This window comes from Anas platyrhynchos, chromosome 7 (assembly GCF_047663525.1).
Source record: "Anas platyrhynchos isolate ZD024472 breed Pekin duck chromosome 7, IASCAAS_PekinDuck_T2T, whole genome shotgun sequence".
NCBI classification, from domain to species: domain Eukaryota; kingdom Metazoa; phylum Chordata; class Aves; order Anseriformes; family Anatidae; genus Anas; species Anas platyrhynchos.
The window spans coordinates 12,568,119-12,585,883 of NC_092593.1; the positions used below are offsets into that span (position 1 = coordinate 12,568,119).

General features: G+C 39.7%; 1 long non-coding RNA gene across 5 annotated transcripts in view; it reads left to right on the top strand.

Annotated features, from left to right (window-relative positions):
- Positions 1 to 2,008: 2,008 nt before the first annotated feature.
- Positions 2,009 to 17,765, top strand: part of LOC106016406 (uncharacterized) — a 74,408-nt gene continuing 58,651 nt past the window's right edge. For 4 of the 5 annotated variants that reach the window (XR_011810559.1, XR_001189114.5, XR_011810558.1 and 1 more), the window contains exons 1-2: positions 2,009 to 2,342; positions 8,533 to 8,623. This is a non-coding gene — a long non-coding RNA (uncharacterized lncRNA). The remainder of the gene's footprint in view (positions 2,343 to 8,532; positions 8,624 to 17,765) is intronic. The other variant, XR_002401110.4, reaches the window with a different exon arrangement.

The window sequence follows — 17,765 nt, forward strand, 5'->3', positions numbered from 1 at the left end:
CTTCCATCATTCATTTTACTACATTAAGTTAGTGGTACTGTGGGGATTCAGTTGATTAATGACTAATTTCCATTCTGTGCATGCTCAAGAGGAACTTGCTCTCACAGTACTTGCCTCCAAAATAATTTAATCTAAAAAGAGAGAAGAGTTTTGGGGAAGCAAAACCTTCATGTGAAAACAAAAGCCCAGTAGAACTGCAATGGAAAACTGGGAAGTGCTAACTGCACTTGCATTGCTTTTCATGTACTTTCAGGGGCAGGAGAGCACTGCCCCTACAATGGATGCCTGTGTTTATGTATCCCCTTTTGACTGTCACAGCTTATGAAGACATTACTCAAACAATCAGTTGCTGTTCTGACCCACTTGGAGAGTAAACTTCTGCTGGTTTAGCTGGTCATCTGAATTCCTGGCCGCTTGTTTTGGTTTTCTCCATAGAGATGGAGAAAAGGATGGGTGAGCACACAATGATAATCTTCCCTGCCCTGAGAGGGAACAGAAGCAGAGATGGCAAGTGCATTACTCTATGTTGTGCTGCAGATTGGTTTGAGTTAAAAATAGATCCCAAATCCAACTGTCTGCTTAGTTCTTAATTTCTTCATATTCACACTTACAGTAAGTATGTGCATCCTGCTCCTGGTCTGAGCTTCTCCAAAATAGCCCAGAAATACCCCCTGAACTGCTAAATGTGTGCTCTGAGACATTGAGAAACACAACAACAACAAAAGGCAGACAGCTCCCAATGATGACTCCAAAACTCCAGCTGATGCTTGGAAATGTGTAACACTTCTGAGTGCTTCTGTCATTGCAGGGACAGAACCTGGTCTTAGTTCAATGAATTGCACTTGAAGGTTTGTGGTAAAATTCAGATAGTTTCTGGTAATAACTGATCCATGAAAGCACTTTTTTCTTTTTTTTTTTCCTCTTTTATTTTTTTGGGGTGAAGTCATGCCTTCCTCTGCAGGATCACCCCATGTCTTTTACTTATATTTTCAGCATTTGTGTAATGTTAACATAGTCTTAATAATAATACAAAATTCAACAAAAATAATGCAGGCATTTTGGCAACTGTCTCTTTTTTTTTTTTTTTTTTTCCTCCCTGCAGGAATTTAACCATTTAAATTAGTATGTCAGTAATTTAATTGAAAATGCAGGCACCAGATCTGAATTCTCTTGTTTCTCACATCACAAGAGCCATAGGCATCTGGCAAAGGATGCTGACAAACTGACCTTGTGTTACTTCCTTATGCTTCCTCTGAGAATGTACTGAAATATCTATTAAAGGAATGTGGCAATCATAGATCCTTTTTTTTTTTTTTCTTTTTGGAGATGAACCAGAGGCAAAGTTCCATTGCTAAATCAATTAAAAAGAAAACTACAGGTGCTCTTGTAAGGCTGTTCACAGGAAGACAGATTTCCTGATAAATCAGTTCTTCTGACACATTGTTAATGAGAAATTAAGAACCACATTGTACTCTGGGTCTGGGCGACTTAAATTTCTTTTCTTTCTTTGAGTATAAAATATATTGAAGGGAAAGTAGTCCCTAGCAGAAAGTAACTGTAGATTTTTCTAACGTGTGCATTTACATTATCAGTCTAGACACAGGTTGTAAATATGCTGATAGGACTTTCCTTTGCCAACTTTAAGGACAGACAAAAATATTTCCTCTAATTATTAGCAACTAAACCATCTTGTCAAAATACTGTGAAGTAAAGTTTTGAAGGGAGGAGATAGAAATAAACACGCAGCACCTTACTAACAAGTTGGGAGAAGACAGAAGAGCTACAACATGAGGTCAACTCCTAAATACAGCATATCTATTTTGATCTGTTTTCTTCTCCTGTCTTAGGTTTTGACCCTGTGCCTGTGAGTTGCTATGTAAATTAAGCTTTAGTCAGCTGTGCTGGATGTCTTGATGTATGAGTGTGGAGGTTCTGATCCAGCAAAGTCCAAAATCACTTGTAAGAGCTGTGGAGGGATTACTGTCAGCTGTGATGGAAAGTGAAATGTTCAAATACCCTCTCTCTCTGCTTGTGACTGAAATATCTGACTAGGCATCAAAATCATTTTGTTGTGCTATTTTAGATCACATAAGTGGAAAGCAGTCTCAACCAAGAGTCATGTTCTTGCCTGGCCTGTTTCACTGGGGAGTTACCCTTCACAGTAGGACTGGGAAAGGAGAAGCAGGATCCCTCAGTTGTCACAGTTCATGGTCACTGCGAAACTCCAGCCCTTACTTCATGCTGGCATTTCATGTCTGTAACTGCTGAGAAGTCAGCACCTGTTCCTTTTTGTTGCAAGGAAGGTAACCTCATGCAGAAGGTGAGGTTTGCAGCTGAAACTGGTAAGGTGTTAAATTACCACAGCAAATATTTCTAGTCTGCATGTCTGTCTATCAATATTTCAGGGAACTTTACTGTGACCCCCCGCCAAGGGCAGTGAACGTGTTGTGCTAGTCCTAGCTAGCTAGAGTCTCTCGCAGCAGAAGTTAGACTCCACTTTGGACTATCAGATGATATCTGTTTCTCATAACTTTATGATAGCAGATGAAATTGATTAACTGTTCATAGTCAGACTGGTCGCAGATTATTTTTCTTCTATAGATAATTACATTTCCCCTTGAAATTTCACAAAGGCAGTGCTTATGCAAACACATGCATGCATTTACTCCATTTAAAAAAAAATCTTTATTTTCTGTTTCATTATGTTTTGGATAGATAATCTGCATGTCTCTAGGGATACATTCTGACTATGTTTTCAAAGCCTATTGGACTCGTGTTTTACTAGATGGACTGCTTGCTGTCAGTCCTTCTTTTTGTTGCTATATCTCTTTGTTAAACACAAAGAATACTTTTTTACAAAATGGAACTGGATTTTTTCCTTTTTTCAGATATACTAGGTATTCAAAGGCGTGATCCCTAACAGAGCAGAGGAGGTCAGTAGCTAAAGGTCTTCGTGTTTTGCTAATGTAAACCAGAAGAGCTGTGCTGAAGCCAGTAGAACTGAATGAGTTTGTATCAAATGAGGAAGCACTCGATATATTTGATGCAGTGAATGCTTTTAAAATGCAAGTTAGTTGGACTTTTTTTTTTTTTTTTTTTTTCCTGGTGACTATTTCACTCAGTTGCATCTCATGTACAGTTCATATTATGTTCATGAGGGACTAAACCATACTCTGCTACCATTCAAATCTACATGGACCTGACTTTATGGGAATGACAAGCTTATGAATATTAAGCGGTCTTTTGTTTCTATTTCTGAGGTCAAAGGTAAGAGCTAAGTTGCTAGATCAATAGTCTAATCTTTAAATACGTGCCAAACTGTGGCCTGCCAGCACAAAGTAATTGACCGATCAACATAAGCTGGACCTCACCAGAAATTGTGTGCTTTACCTCATGATTAATTGATGTAAGCTCAAGATACTTTGTCTGACCTTTACTAATTAGTTACAAGGCAAAATCTCAAACAAGTGGGACTCTACATCCAGGCAAATTGCTGCAAGTCTCTGCTGCAGTGGTTTGTGCAGTGCTAATGGGGTTCTGGCTGCATCCTTAGCTGAAGTTCCTCCCTCCAGAAAAAGGTATGAAAATTAGAGGGAAAAAAAAAAAAAAGACATTGTAGGATGACTTTTTGACCTGAGTAGAAGCACTAATGGAAACACTGTGAATGAGCGTCTGGTGGAGGAACCCCTGGATGTACAAGTTGCCAAACAAGACTCTCCTCTTTTGTTCAGAAAACTGGGGTGGTGTTGTACAATTGCTGCTTACTTGATAATGGCTATTTTTCTTTGCTGCTCCCTCTGCACATGTACAATTTGCAGTATTTAAGGGCTTGCCCATCTTCTCACCAAGTTCACTTGTGAAATCTCTACTAATCTCAATAGTATCAGAAGCATCCCCAGTAGTTCCACATTGCAAAATAAACCATAGAAGTCCTGTTGCTGGGGGCTGCTTGAAGAGGACATTCCATAGCAGCAAAGCAACAAGGTCCTACTAGTCCTCACATCTCCAGCTAGAAGCTCTTCGGCTCTTGGCCCTTATAAGCTCTCTGCTCACCACACATACATGTGCCCAATAGTGGTGAACCTTTAATGTTTCACAGGAAAACCCACATCCTTTAGATGATGGTGATCTCTTGCCTCTTTTCTCATTCTAATCTCCTGGTGTACATCCTCCCTCACCAATGAGCAGCTTTGCATAACAGAAAAGCACTGCTTACAATAGAGTAATTTAGTTACAAGCTAGCAGTAATGGTGTACGGCAACAAAAAGCATAATGCTATACAAAGTAAAACACCGGGGGAGGGAATCAAAGAAAAGGCAAAGCAAAGAAAATCATAATGTGTGTTAAAGATAAATCTTATGTCATGACCTTAAAAAACTCCAGCTGGGATTCTGCTATTCAGAATAGCCCTTGGAAATGATTTTCAAAGGTTAGCTGCATGTGAAAAAGGAACAAAACAAAGTTTGATCATCTAGGGATTTGCAAACATGTTCATGGGAGCCACCAGAAGGTCCTGTACAAATGACCTGAAAGGAGAGAGAAACAGTTCAGCTTTCCAACCAAGCAAGCAGGAGTGAATGTTCTGCAAACATTTGAATATCAAAGGAGGTATTTTAAAATGAAGCCCTACTTCACAGGAAGCCAATTTAATGAACACACACCAGAAAGAAAATAAATTACCAGGCTGGAATACATTACTAAGTGATATCACTCCATTTTGAGGCCTGCCATCTTCCAGAGATTTTTATGCACAGGTCAAGGAACAAACTCTGATCTGAACCTCACAGTACAACTAGTAGGATGAGGGAAAGAAGTGCAGGTTCAGAAAGGACCTGGATTAATGTATAACGTTTGAGAATGCACCTGGAGCCAGCTGCTGCTAGAAAAACAGTAGACACTTGGCATGCAATAATCCTTTCAGCAGGTTTAATGAAGCTTTGTCTCAGATGGTCCCTTCTGGCTTATAACTTCTTATTACTCTGCATCCTTGCTGATTTGTCTATTGCTGATGAAAAGCTACTACTACAATCCCTAAAAGCTGGGCTGGAGCTTGGGCTTGTTTTCTGATGTATCTTTTCATGCAGATGATGGTAGAAAGGAACCTTAAGAAGCAATCTTAGAGATAGGCACCTTGAGTGTAAGTTCCATGTTGGTGAAGGGGAAATTATGTTCCTATCAGTTTAGCACCGTGTAGTCCTATGCACCAGCGACATTCCAACAGGCACTATTTGTTTCACAATTTTTCATTTATATTTTCTGGAACTCCAAGTAGTAGGGCTATTTATGCTCATTTGGAGTCCCATTTTGTAAAAAGGAACCCCAGACACACTGAGTTTTGAGCAGTGGAAGGCCCTGTGCAAGATTTCTGCACGTCTTGCTGCCAGAGCATTCTGTTAAAGTCTAAAGGACAAATGGGTTCTCTGAAGAGTTAGACACATTCATGTCTCTTAATAGTAGCCTGGTTGTTACTTCCAACTCCAGATGTCTCTGCACCACTGATTACAATAAATCAGGAAACTCAATACATCCTCATTATTCTATTCCTCAATTAGCTCTAGACCCCCACTGGAGCTGGGAGGCTGAGTTAGTTGGACTCAGCTCCACGCCTGTTCAATGCTTGTGTCCACCATACATGTAAAAGTTTTTCATAAAATAATCTGGTTTTGATATAGAAAGCCTGACACAGGCAGGAACAATGTAACTAAGCAAGAAATATAGGCAAAGAATCACAAGTATGATGGGAGATAAAGATGAAAAAGAATTATGTCAGTATAGATCCACTGAAGGCAATGAAAACGTGCTGATTTACACAGCTGTAGTCTTTACTAAGGTAACAGTATAAAAGTATCACTGGGAGTATAACAAATGTTTCTTTCTAGACACAACGGATTGAAGCCAGCTACAGCTGTGAGTTGCATGTGCTTACACCAGGGCTTAATTTGGCACAATAGCTATAAACATGAGATGGCTTAGTGAATGATTTATGCTGTCTCTGTAGGTAGCTGATGGCAGAGATCTCCCAGTAAAACCATAGTGGTGAGGTACAAAAAGAGAAGTGAATGGAAGCTCAGATGGTACAACTGCAGTAATCTGTATGACAATATTTGTGTTGTCTAACTCTGCCTGTGTGAGCAAAGGACATAGAGGAAATACATAACAAGAGCCCTAAAAATCCCTGAATCCAGGATGGGCATGCTATTTTGTCTTGTGATGATTTGTTGGAAAGTATAATTCTCCAGGGGCTATCAGATGAGTTGTTCTCCATGTATAAGCTATCAGACTTGGCAGATTTGGTCAGTGGGTTTCCAGTCTGGTTCCTCTTTTCCTGCAGGTGTAGTAGGAGTGGGTTAGTCCTTTTGTTTGCAGCTTGAGAACAGAAGATGGGGAAAATACTCTCTTCTAGGAAAAACTGGTGCAAACTGGCATAGCTATGATTTTCCTTGAGACATTTGGATGGCCCCCTGTGTCCTGAAAATGAACCACCAGAGCTGAGCAATTTGTTCATACCATGTACCCTGGTGTCATGTTGGGGTATAACAAGTTGGACAAATCCAAAGAAGCAGCTCTGGATCAGCAGGAAGCAACGACAATGGAGTGTACCATGGATTCTGTGAATGAGTGAAAAACCTGTTAATCTCTGAAAACCAGCAAGTATGTGCAAAATAATAGTAGTTCAGATTCATTGCTTATCTAAATGAAGATGTGGTAAACAAAAACTGCTTTTCATATTTTAGATTACCCAGTTACGAAAATATTTTTAAAAGAAAAAAAGATCCAGAGGGAGTTGTATTTCAAATTTACTAATTCTTTTAAATAATACTGGGGGAGGGAGAATCTGGTATGTAGCCATGGATGGGGACAGGACTGTGGTTTAGATGAACTGTGTGTTCCCAGACTAGTAACTCTCACTGTGTTGCTTTGCCTTGGAGAGTAACAACCAAGATGAGACTGATGGCTAAATTGGCCCTCAGAAATGCAGAGAAGACGTGATCTGGAGAACTCAAGTTGGAGCATATGCTTTGCACACAGGGAAATGAAAGCAGCTTTTTTGCAGTCAAAGCAGATCTATAATTATAGATATATACATATAACTATTATTAATAAAAGAAGGTGGAGGGAGATTGTATGTGGAGAATATTTCCAGTCATTAAAGTATGTACTGGAATAGCTAGTAGTACTGTGGTTGGCACACTGTGAACTTCCTGTGTTTTATCTCTGAAACGATGTGAGATCACCCATCTGCTTCTGTTCTGCAAGCTGGTTTCTCCTTGTGAAAGAAATTGCTTTGTATATCCCATCAGGACATAGCTTGAAATATTAGCTTGTACTGTTGACTTTCTCTCTAGCATCAGCCTTATGAGTAGATACCACCAAAGGATTCGTGCATGGTCTGATGTGCTGTGGCATAGGAACCTGCTACCACCTTCTATGCTGTCAATGTAAGGAAACATTCAACAACAGAAGCTAGAGTTAGATTTTTTTGTTCCTTTTTTGAGTTTTCATTTTTCCTTGTTACAATTGGTATTTCCAGTCCGAGAGAACAAGGAAGCAAGAAGGGAAAATGGGCAGGAAAATGTTGTCTCCCTTTCGGGAGACAACATTTAGCATGCAATCCTCACTTTTGACATCCTTGTCTCATTTGCGTATCTCTTTTGTGTGTAAAGTCTGTCTAAATGTCTCTATAGTGACGTTTGCTAAAGACTTTCCCATATGTGAATCTGTTCTCCCCTGTCCACTCTATTTGACCTGACATTTTCTATGCCAAATGGTGTCTGCATTAGGCTGCATTATTAAAATTTTCAGGGGGAAATGAGGAGAGGAAGTACAACTGTTATACATAAAGGTAAAAAATTGGCTTTTTTTTGTTTGTTTGTTTGTTTTCCTAGTAATTAAACATGAAAATTCTCCTGCCAAGTTGAGGAAGGTAGCAAAGCCAGCATATTCTGCATGACTTCACCCCCTTTGAATTCTACAGGATGACAGCACTGTCTTTCCGGTCTCTGTTTTTAGGGAGAAAACTACTAAAACTTTAGCTAAAGTAATCTCAAAATAAATGTTTGTACTTTTTTTTTTTTCTTCTTTCTTTTTTTTATTTTCTTAATTTGGTTACAAATTCTCAGAAATTTGTGTTGCAGGGTACTCAGGTCCTGAGCAGGGCTTCTGTCATGCTATGACACTGCAGAATTTTGCTCTTCTGGGTATTCAAGATGATGCCAATTAGTATTAAAGCAGCATGCCAAAAAAAAGCAGAAGACATTTAAAGGGCCAATAAGAGGTGTTAAGCCCCCAGGGAGGGTTTCTCTATGGCAGGGCTGCATGCACAGCTGGTAAAGGATGAGGCTGAAGCAACGAGCCCAGGGGCCTGGCCTTTCTCCTAAGGTCTCTTGCTCTTCTGGTTGTTCAGAGATGGGTCAAAGACAAAATACAAATGGGTTGTCACAAATTCAAGGGTATTTACAAAGCATCTAAGGAACTAGTGTGCTAACCATGTTTTGGTGGCTATAGTTTTTAATCACTTTTCTCTTTCTATAGTCTCTTCATGGTCTCAGAGAAGACTATGAAAATTCATCAGAAGAAACCCAACCAGCCCACAACATATATGCTAGCAAGAGAACAGCATTAGGTAAGAACAAAGGCAATAAATGTATGTCCTAAGTGTTGGTTTTATATGTTCGTAATTTTGCACAAGACAAAATACTGAGTAATTTCTACCCCCCCCCCAGCTTTAATTTGCTTCTTGATTTTAAGAAAAAGATTAAGAAAAGCTCCTTCTAATTCTTCAGAGAGTTCTGCATTCAATTAAATATGCAGCAGGTCAGTTTTTCCACTGTGAGGCACTGGAGAACATGTTAAAGGATTATTTTGTCATTGTGGGTGTGAGATAAATTGTGAATAAAAGATGAGGCAAGGGCAGGGGGGAAGAATCATGCTGTAAGAGGAGAAAGGATTTACTCCCTTAAAAGAAGCTTCCAAATCTCTGTCTAATCTTAGCCTCTCTTCTGTGTCCCCTGATATTGCAACACCTCCCTTCCTCTGCCCCCTTTTCCTTCTCACTGACCTCCTGTGCTTAGAAGGTGAACGTTAGAAGTTAAGCCAGCCCAAGCTAAACGCTTTGACAGTATGCAAATTATTTGCCTTAACGCTCCCAGTATGATCACAGCGGAAGTTCCCATTACAGTTGGTGCAGATGGTCTTGGATCCGGTACATAAATAAACAGTTTCATTGAACATAAGTAGGAACAAATGGCCTTGCCACAGGATTAATCCCCCAAGGTCACTTGGGACCCTGGTGTGGGGTTCCCTCTGTGCTGCTGTAGTGCAGGTGTTGAAGCAAATTTGAAGGTAAGCAAGATGAGCAAGTCCATCTAAGAACAAGTAATCAGGAGCAAGCGAAAAGCTTGAAAAAAGCATATGTAATCTTGAGTTCTTGTTTACTTTTAAAGAATAGTGTTGAGTTTTTAAATTATTCTTATTATTTTTTAAGCAACAAGCAAAATACATAAAGTTGATTTTATGCTTGTGCTTGCATATTCTGATGTGGTTGTTCCATCTTTTTGCCTCAGCAATTTTAATTTCATTTCATTTTTTTCTGAGTTTCAAGTCAATATGAAATCAATGATATTAGGAAATCTGAGGTACTGTTGAAGATGAGCCCAACTGATATTTTCAGAGCAAGAAGAAGGATTTGGGTTACCCCAGGTAACCCAGCGCAGGTCTTCCCTGTCTTAAAAAATATCCTAATGTCTCTGTCTTACAGAGAAACTAATATAGCAACCAGGCTAGACAGAGAGACTCTCTCCATGATGCTTGGTCTAATTTTTCATCTCTCTTTTGCTTATCTTGTCTTCTAGTACTCGCAATAACTAGTTTCTGCTTACCTCAGTGGTGTTCTACAGATATCTTCCCACCTAAGGTCATCACTAGTCTTATTAGAACAGAGGTCTTAATTTCTGTTTGCTAGTAGTGATAAGCATTGCCCAGTGCTTGCTTTTCACTTGTCTTTCTCATCTTATCAACTTTCTATTCATTCTCTTTCTCACTTAATCAGATTGGTGTCCTCGTCTGCTAAAGGTGTATCCATTATTCGTAAAGAATTTTAAAATAAATAAATACTAGGGAGAATGAAAAAGAGGTACAGCATAGATAATATTCCTCAGTTACCTCAGACTCAATTTCACCACCAAATATAACACAGAGTGCAAATACCCTTCACTTTGATTTGTGATATGGCAGCTCTTGGAAGGGTCTGGTGGGAGAGGTGCTGTGCATGCATTTCATTAGGGCCCTAAACTGCAAACACTCTCAACAACCAAGGCAGAGTCAAGAGGCAAATGAAGTTCTAAAGTTGTGTGTAAAACTAGATGGTACCGTGCACTAGGTCAGTAATCATGAAAAACTAAAATGAAGCTTGCTGACTACCAAACCTGACTTTGGACTGGTCTTGCCCAAGCTGCACAATGGGATCCACCCTCAGCTTCATTTGAAAAACACAACGTGGAACAAACTGGAATTAAATAACTACCACAGCTTCTATCCCATAACTCCTGAATTTGAAGAGAAAAGTATGCTTATATGAGAGCACAGTTTTTACTGTTCTTACAGTTCCCCACTCTCAGCTAAAGATATTAATGTTATTCTCACAGTATTTATTTATAAAGAAAATTTATTCTGGTTGGGTGGGGTGGGGGAGGAGAGGGTGACATTTATGCTGATTTTACCACAGCCTTTTCACTGCCTGTGTCCTTTATTATAGCTGTATTTCTTTCATTGCCTGCTGTTCTGCTGTTCATCCCCTCTTAGAAGTAAAATATTTTAGCAAGCTGACCATCTGATGAAACATTTTTTCTGCTAGGTTCAGAATATATTTATGAAGTAGCATTGGAGGAGTGAAGGCATATAACATTTTCAGACAGTGTGTCACAGTATAAGGGTGATGTAGGTTTATGGGAGATATAAGAGAAAGGAGGGAATCACTTCCTTAGGGTGATTAAGCAGATTTTATTTACAGCACAAACTGGACACATGCAAATTGAGTATCCATTAAACACAACATTGCTTTAGATTTCAGGCAGCTGGAGATGAATGCTTTGGTGTTAATTTTCACCTAACATAGAAATGTTAGATCAAGTTAAGGTTTAGTATATATCAAGTGTTCTTAAGTTAAAAAAAAAAAAAAAGGCAAGAAAAGCAGGGATGCTGCTATTACTCTTAGAGAAACTACTACAAGCACAATAAAATGAAAATGCAAAGTCAAATTTTAAGAAAATAAACCATTTAGGGGAAGGAAAAGTGCAAAGCAGTTTAAGCTCTTCCCTCTAGTTTTTCTCCAGATACATATATATGAAGTGTGTGTGTGTGTATATATTTTTTTTCACATTATTGTGGTAACTGGTGAGAACTGGGAGAAGGCAGGTCTTTGCCTGTATCTTGCCTCTCCCTTCATCTTCAGGGTTGCTTCCCAGCAAAGTCATCTGTGATCTGTGCTTCCTACTGATGCCAAAGTGCATCGGAAGGGAAGCAGCTGAGAGTCACCCTCCTCGTGCAGAAGGCATCAGGTGATGGCCAACTGAGAAATGAGGTATATTCACCCAAGGATCTGACCTGAGGTCCCAGGGGAGACAAAGAGGATGAGACCTCTGCTGGGTCTGGCACTGAAGCTGCTAATTAGAGTGAGGGAGAAATTAATAAAAGTGAAAGAATGTATAAGTGGCAGCCAGGACCACACCTAGTGATGACTGAGCAGTCATGGTACCCACTGCTCTTCCATACATATTATGAAACTGTTTTTTGCCCACATCAAACCAAATACAGAAAACCCATAATGGGTTTGTGGCTTAAAATGAATTTACTTGCCCGATGGCAGAACAGGGACCAAAAACCCCACTCCTCTGGTGAGTCTCAGACCTGTTCCAGCTCATGGTATTTCCTATGCAAAATCCCATTGTCATCAATCTGAGCCACTGCTCTCTGTAAGGAACAGATTCTGGGAGCAAGGGGGGAAGGATACTGTCCTCGCTTGCAGATGTGCAGATTAGGTGCATTTCTTCAGAGTTAGACCCATGTTTCTGGGGGGACAAATAGGTAAGCATGGAGCAGGATGGCATTTACACCTTTTACTCAGCACCACATGCTTTGCACATATTCACCTTCACTATCTCTCCGGTCTTTTTTTGCAGGAACAAAATATGTTGAAGTGTAGGAGATAAAAATCTCACTGGCTTTACAGGTTTCAATTAAATATATCTATTAATGTTATCCTCATGTGCTTATTTATAAAACGAATTTATTCTTTTCTGCAAGTCATTCACACAGCTGCTGCTACTGCTATCAAAGCGCTTTCCTTGACTTCATATTTTAGTATCAGCATATTTCTTTAGCTACTTTCTATTCATCCCACCTTAGAAATAAAATATTTCATTGAAATGTCCATCTGATAAAATATTCCTCCTTAGACATATATTTACTCAAACAGTATTTGAAAAGTAAATTTGTATAATGTTTAAGGCAGAAAGCGGTGCCAACATCAATAAATTAGTGGCTGGCTAACCTGCAGTTTTGTAGGCATTCTCTTCCTGCAGTAATATACAGTATATTGTGGTTAGTAGTGATATACATGCTCCTATAGATCCCAATTCCAGCACGACTTATGTACATGATTTGAACAGAGTGACGTGCTCCAGTTATCCAAACTGGAACAGGCTTTAAGTACATACCTACTTGAAGATTGAAGCTTCCTTGGACCATTTGGAGTCTCACAAAATCATGTATTTTATGAATTCCCAAACTGTGTGAAGAGCAGAAGAGCTTCAGTAAAATACAGAAGAGTATTTATGACATATTAAGATAGGGTTCATTGCAAACTTAAGTATAGCTTTTAATCTGGAAAATATTGCATTTTGGATTCAGAGTTCAACTGCATCCCAAGGCCCTGAGCAGAATTTCCCATTGACCCACAAGGTTTCATCAAGGGTCCAGGGCAGTCAGCTACCAGTGCCTACATCTCAGCGCTGCTGGTGAGTTCTTCTCCCCTTTGACTGCATTACCAACTCTGAAGCCTGAGTTGTTTCTTGCTCATTACTTAAGTGAGAGACAGTCAAGGCAAAGCCGTGGCTGAGACTGGAAGAGTTGCTTGCATTTCACTGTACACAGATCTGTGGTGCACAGATCCCTGCTTCATTCACCTGCTCTAGAGCTTCTTTCTGTAGCCTTAGCTGTATGTCCACTTGGTCCAAATTGATGAAGCCATGTGGCTTGAGTGGTGCAAGATATGCTCCCTGATATGCTGTAATGAGACTTCAGTGTGACTGAACACTTGAATGTTGTGAATGTGACACATATTATGAATTATACAGGCCAGAATAAAATGCAAGAATTTACCTCACTGTACAGGAGCCCATTTCCACAATCTCTTGTTTAATGCATTACATGTCCTGTCCAAGGAAGCCTGAAAACACAAGGGGATTGAGTGCAACGGTAAGTTGCCATAGCTGTGCTGCTGGCTCTCAGGGTTGCTTTTGTGTGGGCATTTTGGCAACTGGGGACTGTTTGTGTATTACAGCAAACAAGGGACTCTTCTATGTCTGACCAGCGTTTATGAAAGGCTTTGCAAAAGATATAAGCTGTATGTGTTATTTTAGCCCCTTAGCTGGCTCATTACACAGTAAATAAAAGCTCTAGGAACTGGAGGAGAAAAATACAAATGGATTCAAAGGTAAATATCTCACATCCATGGCTCTTTGCTAAAATCCTTGTTACGCTGGCAGAGCATGGAAAGAGGCTTTTCTCTTTATACAGAAATCCTTTTTCTGCTGTGTTTTTTTTTTTTTTTTTTTTTTTTTTTTTCCTGATGTGATCTGATTTAGTCTTTACCTAAGAAGGAGAAGGGAGATTTTGCCTCTCAAAAAAGCAAAGTGCCATGTGTTCTCTCTCCATCCCTGCCTTGTCCTTCCCAGAAGCAGCAGCTGCTGGTCCCTCTCCATTTAGCAACTGCTGCCTTTCACAGCATTTGATTTGGGGTCCTGTGGATCTCACATCCCAGGCCTTTTCCTTGTAAGCATGAAAGCATGACTTGCACAGGGATAACGTGTTTTTACCCCAAAGTGCTGTGCAGGTCACTCAGAGTCATTTGCAAAGCAGAATGTAAAACCGGGGTGAAGACTTAGGGCACTTCTCTTCTTAACTGTTGTCTGTGTAGGCAGGAGACAGCCCATGTCTTGCAAATGCCATAAACATTTATTGTATATTACTTTAATTATAATAACACTTGAGTGTGAGACTCATCTTACTTCTCCAGCTCTTCAGTTTTCCATGCACTCTTTCCTCAGAAGGGCTAAATCTGCAGCAGTATATATTAATATTTACCAGCTGGCAATGCTTGGTCTAGAGGGCAGTTTTCTGCTGCTGAAGGAACCAACTGGAGCACCCTGGCTCAGGATTTGGGGCTTTCTCCATCCTCACATCATGTGTGACAGCAGCAGTCAGCACAGCTCTCCTTCATGTCCTGCTCTCTCTGCCTCTGGTGCTGGGTAGAGCAGGATCAGTGTGTGGTGTCCCTAGGCATGCTGCTGTCACTGCTGCCTTCCTGCCTCCCCTCTTGTGGCTGACTGGAGGGATTTCTCTTGCTGTAAAACTAAAGAATGGTGCAATGTCACAGGAAAGTTAAATATCATCTTTGTGTGGTACTTCTGAGCATGGGCTTCGTAGCTTAAGTCTGCATTAACTCAGAGATCCTGCATTCACAAATTGCTTCTGTTTTTTTCCATTGTAACCTCAGTGTATCTTTTTAAAGATCAACGATACTGGAATGTTTATGTTCTCTCTTTTTCGCTTTTTCTCTGTATTGGTTATCCCAACCCTGCTCTCACTCTCAGCGAGTGAGGAGCTGGCAGACAAGATCTGTGTGCCAGCAGAGCTCCCTTCCCAGGGGTACACCACATTCACCTGTCTGCGCCCCTGTTTAATGTGTAATCCTCTGTTTCTGACAAATTAATCTTCTCTGTGCGCAAGCACCAACTGTGACATTACAAGCAGAGGATTACGCTTGCAGGCAGGGAAGAGGAAGCAGAGGAAAGTGCACTTTAAACACCCCTTAAAGTTCCTGTTTCTCATGTATCTTAGTAACAAAGAATTACAAAAAGATGAAAAATGAGAATTTCTAAGATTAATGTAAGATAGCACTTACCAGGTGCTGTTTGAAGGCCCTTGTAAAGTTTTGTTGCTACCATGCAAATCCATCAAGTAAGTGAATATTGCTTCTTTGAAAACCTGTTTGGGAACATCTCTTTGAAACAGGTTTTGGGCTTTGAAGAAAACTTTAAATAAAAAGCACATTTTGAGCCTGTCTCCAATGTGGGTTAGTGTTGCTGGGCTTAGGTGTCATAAAACCTGATATGGATGGGGGACATCAGCCAGATTCAGAGCACTTCCTCATATTTGTACTGTTTTTCCTTGCATTTACTGCCTCCCAGTCATGCCTGTCAAGACATATCAACCATTAAACTTAGTTCAACCATGGGTCCCCATGGGGTTAAGGCTGTGGTTTGTGACACAGGTGTGGTGAGAACCTCAGATGTCCACTCTAGTTTGCTCTGTTGAAGGGAGCTAAGGCATGCTTCTGGCTACTCACTGCTCCTCCCCTTCCCAGGCCTTTTTGAACAGAAGAGGTTTAGCAGGATTTGCTGAGAGGTGCCTGCTCTTCCTATTACAATTTCTGTAGTCCTCATTAATTTCATGAAAGTCCTTCTTTGCCTTGCAGCAACTGACAGTAGTTCATTGAGGGTGGAAGTGAAACTGAGCGTCTTAGAAGTCTTATAGCACTTGAGTAGTCAGGCAATAAGTATCTTTAGCTATGTCATTTACACGTGTTAGTGCAATTCTTATGCACTCAATATATACCCAGAGTAATGCTGTAATGTGGAGCAGCATGATGCAGATATTACTATCTTGTAGAATCACAGAATATCCTGAGTTGGAAGGAACCCACAAAGATCGGCAAGTCCAACTCCTGGCTTCCCTTGGGTCCTGTTGCTGTCCCCAAAGAGCAGAGCTCAGTGCCTGCCCCTCCACGCCCCTCATGAGGGAGCTGCAGGCCGCCATGAGGCCTCCCCTCAGCCTGCCCTGCTCTGGGCTGAACACACCAAGGACAACAGCTATTCCTCATACATCTTCCCTCTAGATCCATCACCACCTTTGTTGCACTCCTTTGGACTATCTCTAATAGTTTTATATCTTATATTGTGGTGTTCAAAACTGCACACAGTACTTAAGGTGAGGCTGTGCCATACTGGAGGTAATTTCTCATTTTTGGTCTTTTGCTTTTAGCTCTTTTGTTAAAAAGCCCAGATGAATTATCTCAGAAATAATCGTTGATTTAGTATTTGTCTGATAGTTTATATGGAAGGGAAAAAAGTGACTTTATTCCATTTTATAGTGCAATATCCATATCCTATTGGTCCTCTATTCCCACTCCAATCAGCTTGTATCTTTTCAGTGGTGGGATATGAAAGACGAAATATTAAATAGGCATAGAAAGCATATAATTGATAAACGGTATTTGTCATTGTATAGAGCTGGACATACCAGAGGGTAAATTTGGGTATATTTACACTAAGGGACACAATTCCTACTGCTGATCAAACTTTGCAGAACACCATCCAGGATCTATAATGATTGAAATAGGCAGCAAGTATAGTGCAAAACCATTTCTAGTTCAGCTGTCTGTTTATACTCTGAACTATTGAAACATCCATTATTTGGGATGACATTTTTAATTTCACCATTGGTATATTTCTGCAAAACTTTGGAAAAATTCCTTGTACTATATTTTAAGATGCATTTTAATTAATAACTGCTTTTGAAATGAAACCCTTTGTCTCCAAGCAGGAAAACAGAGAAAAAGAAAAGCCACATATCATAAATATTTTTTAAAATGCTGTGATGCGTTAATATATTCAGTTTTTTCTTAATAAAGATTTTGATTATTAAAAATACAAATTGTCTGATTAATTATAAATTATAATTTGATTTATAAGATGGTGTTACATATTAAATAATGCCAGATGGTGCCATGAGGGCATTAGCTCCCTGTAATAGATTCTGGATGACAAGGGAATTAAAAGAGGACAGATTCCGTGAACCAAATTAAACAAGCAATGAAAACTCTGCCAGAATAAAAACTGTTCCCAAAGCATTTTTCTCTCTCTTTTTAAAAGTCTTGTTTTGTTTTGTTATGCTTTCAGCCCTTATGATTACAACAGGATTCCATGGATTAAATTTTCAATAATTTCACATTCATTATAAGCTGCACCCAATATGTTTACATTCTTTACTAAAACATAAAAATCTACTATTTACCAACATTTTACCAACACTTCTTTAGAGCAACCAGTCTCTTTACTCATACTACTCCTTGCTATGAAAGTTCCCTTTTTCTACCTTAGCTCTAGAGGCTGTGGTACAACATTAACCTAATGAACAGTTTATCTTCCTATGCAGAATTAAATTAATTAACTGGCTTTACTTATAGACATGCTTATTTATAAATAAAAATATGTGCTTATACATGGAATGGTCTAATACTACTAAAGTGAATGAAAAACTTCTCCTAAAGAGGTAGGAGGGGGTGGAGAATAGAGTATGTAAATACACAGATTGAAATTCCAGTGATAGAGACATTTTTTTAGGACTGAAGTTGAGGGGGCATTAGTACTTTCATTGCTGACTTTTAATAGAAGTTGCCTGTGTTAAACTCATGTGAGAAATGGAAT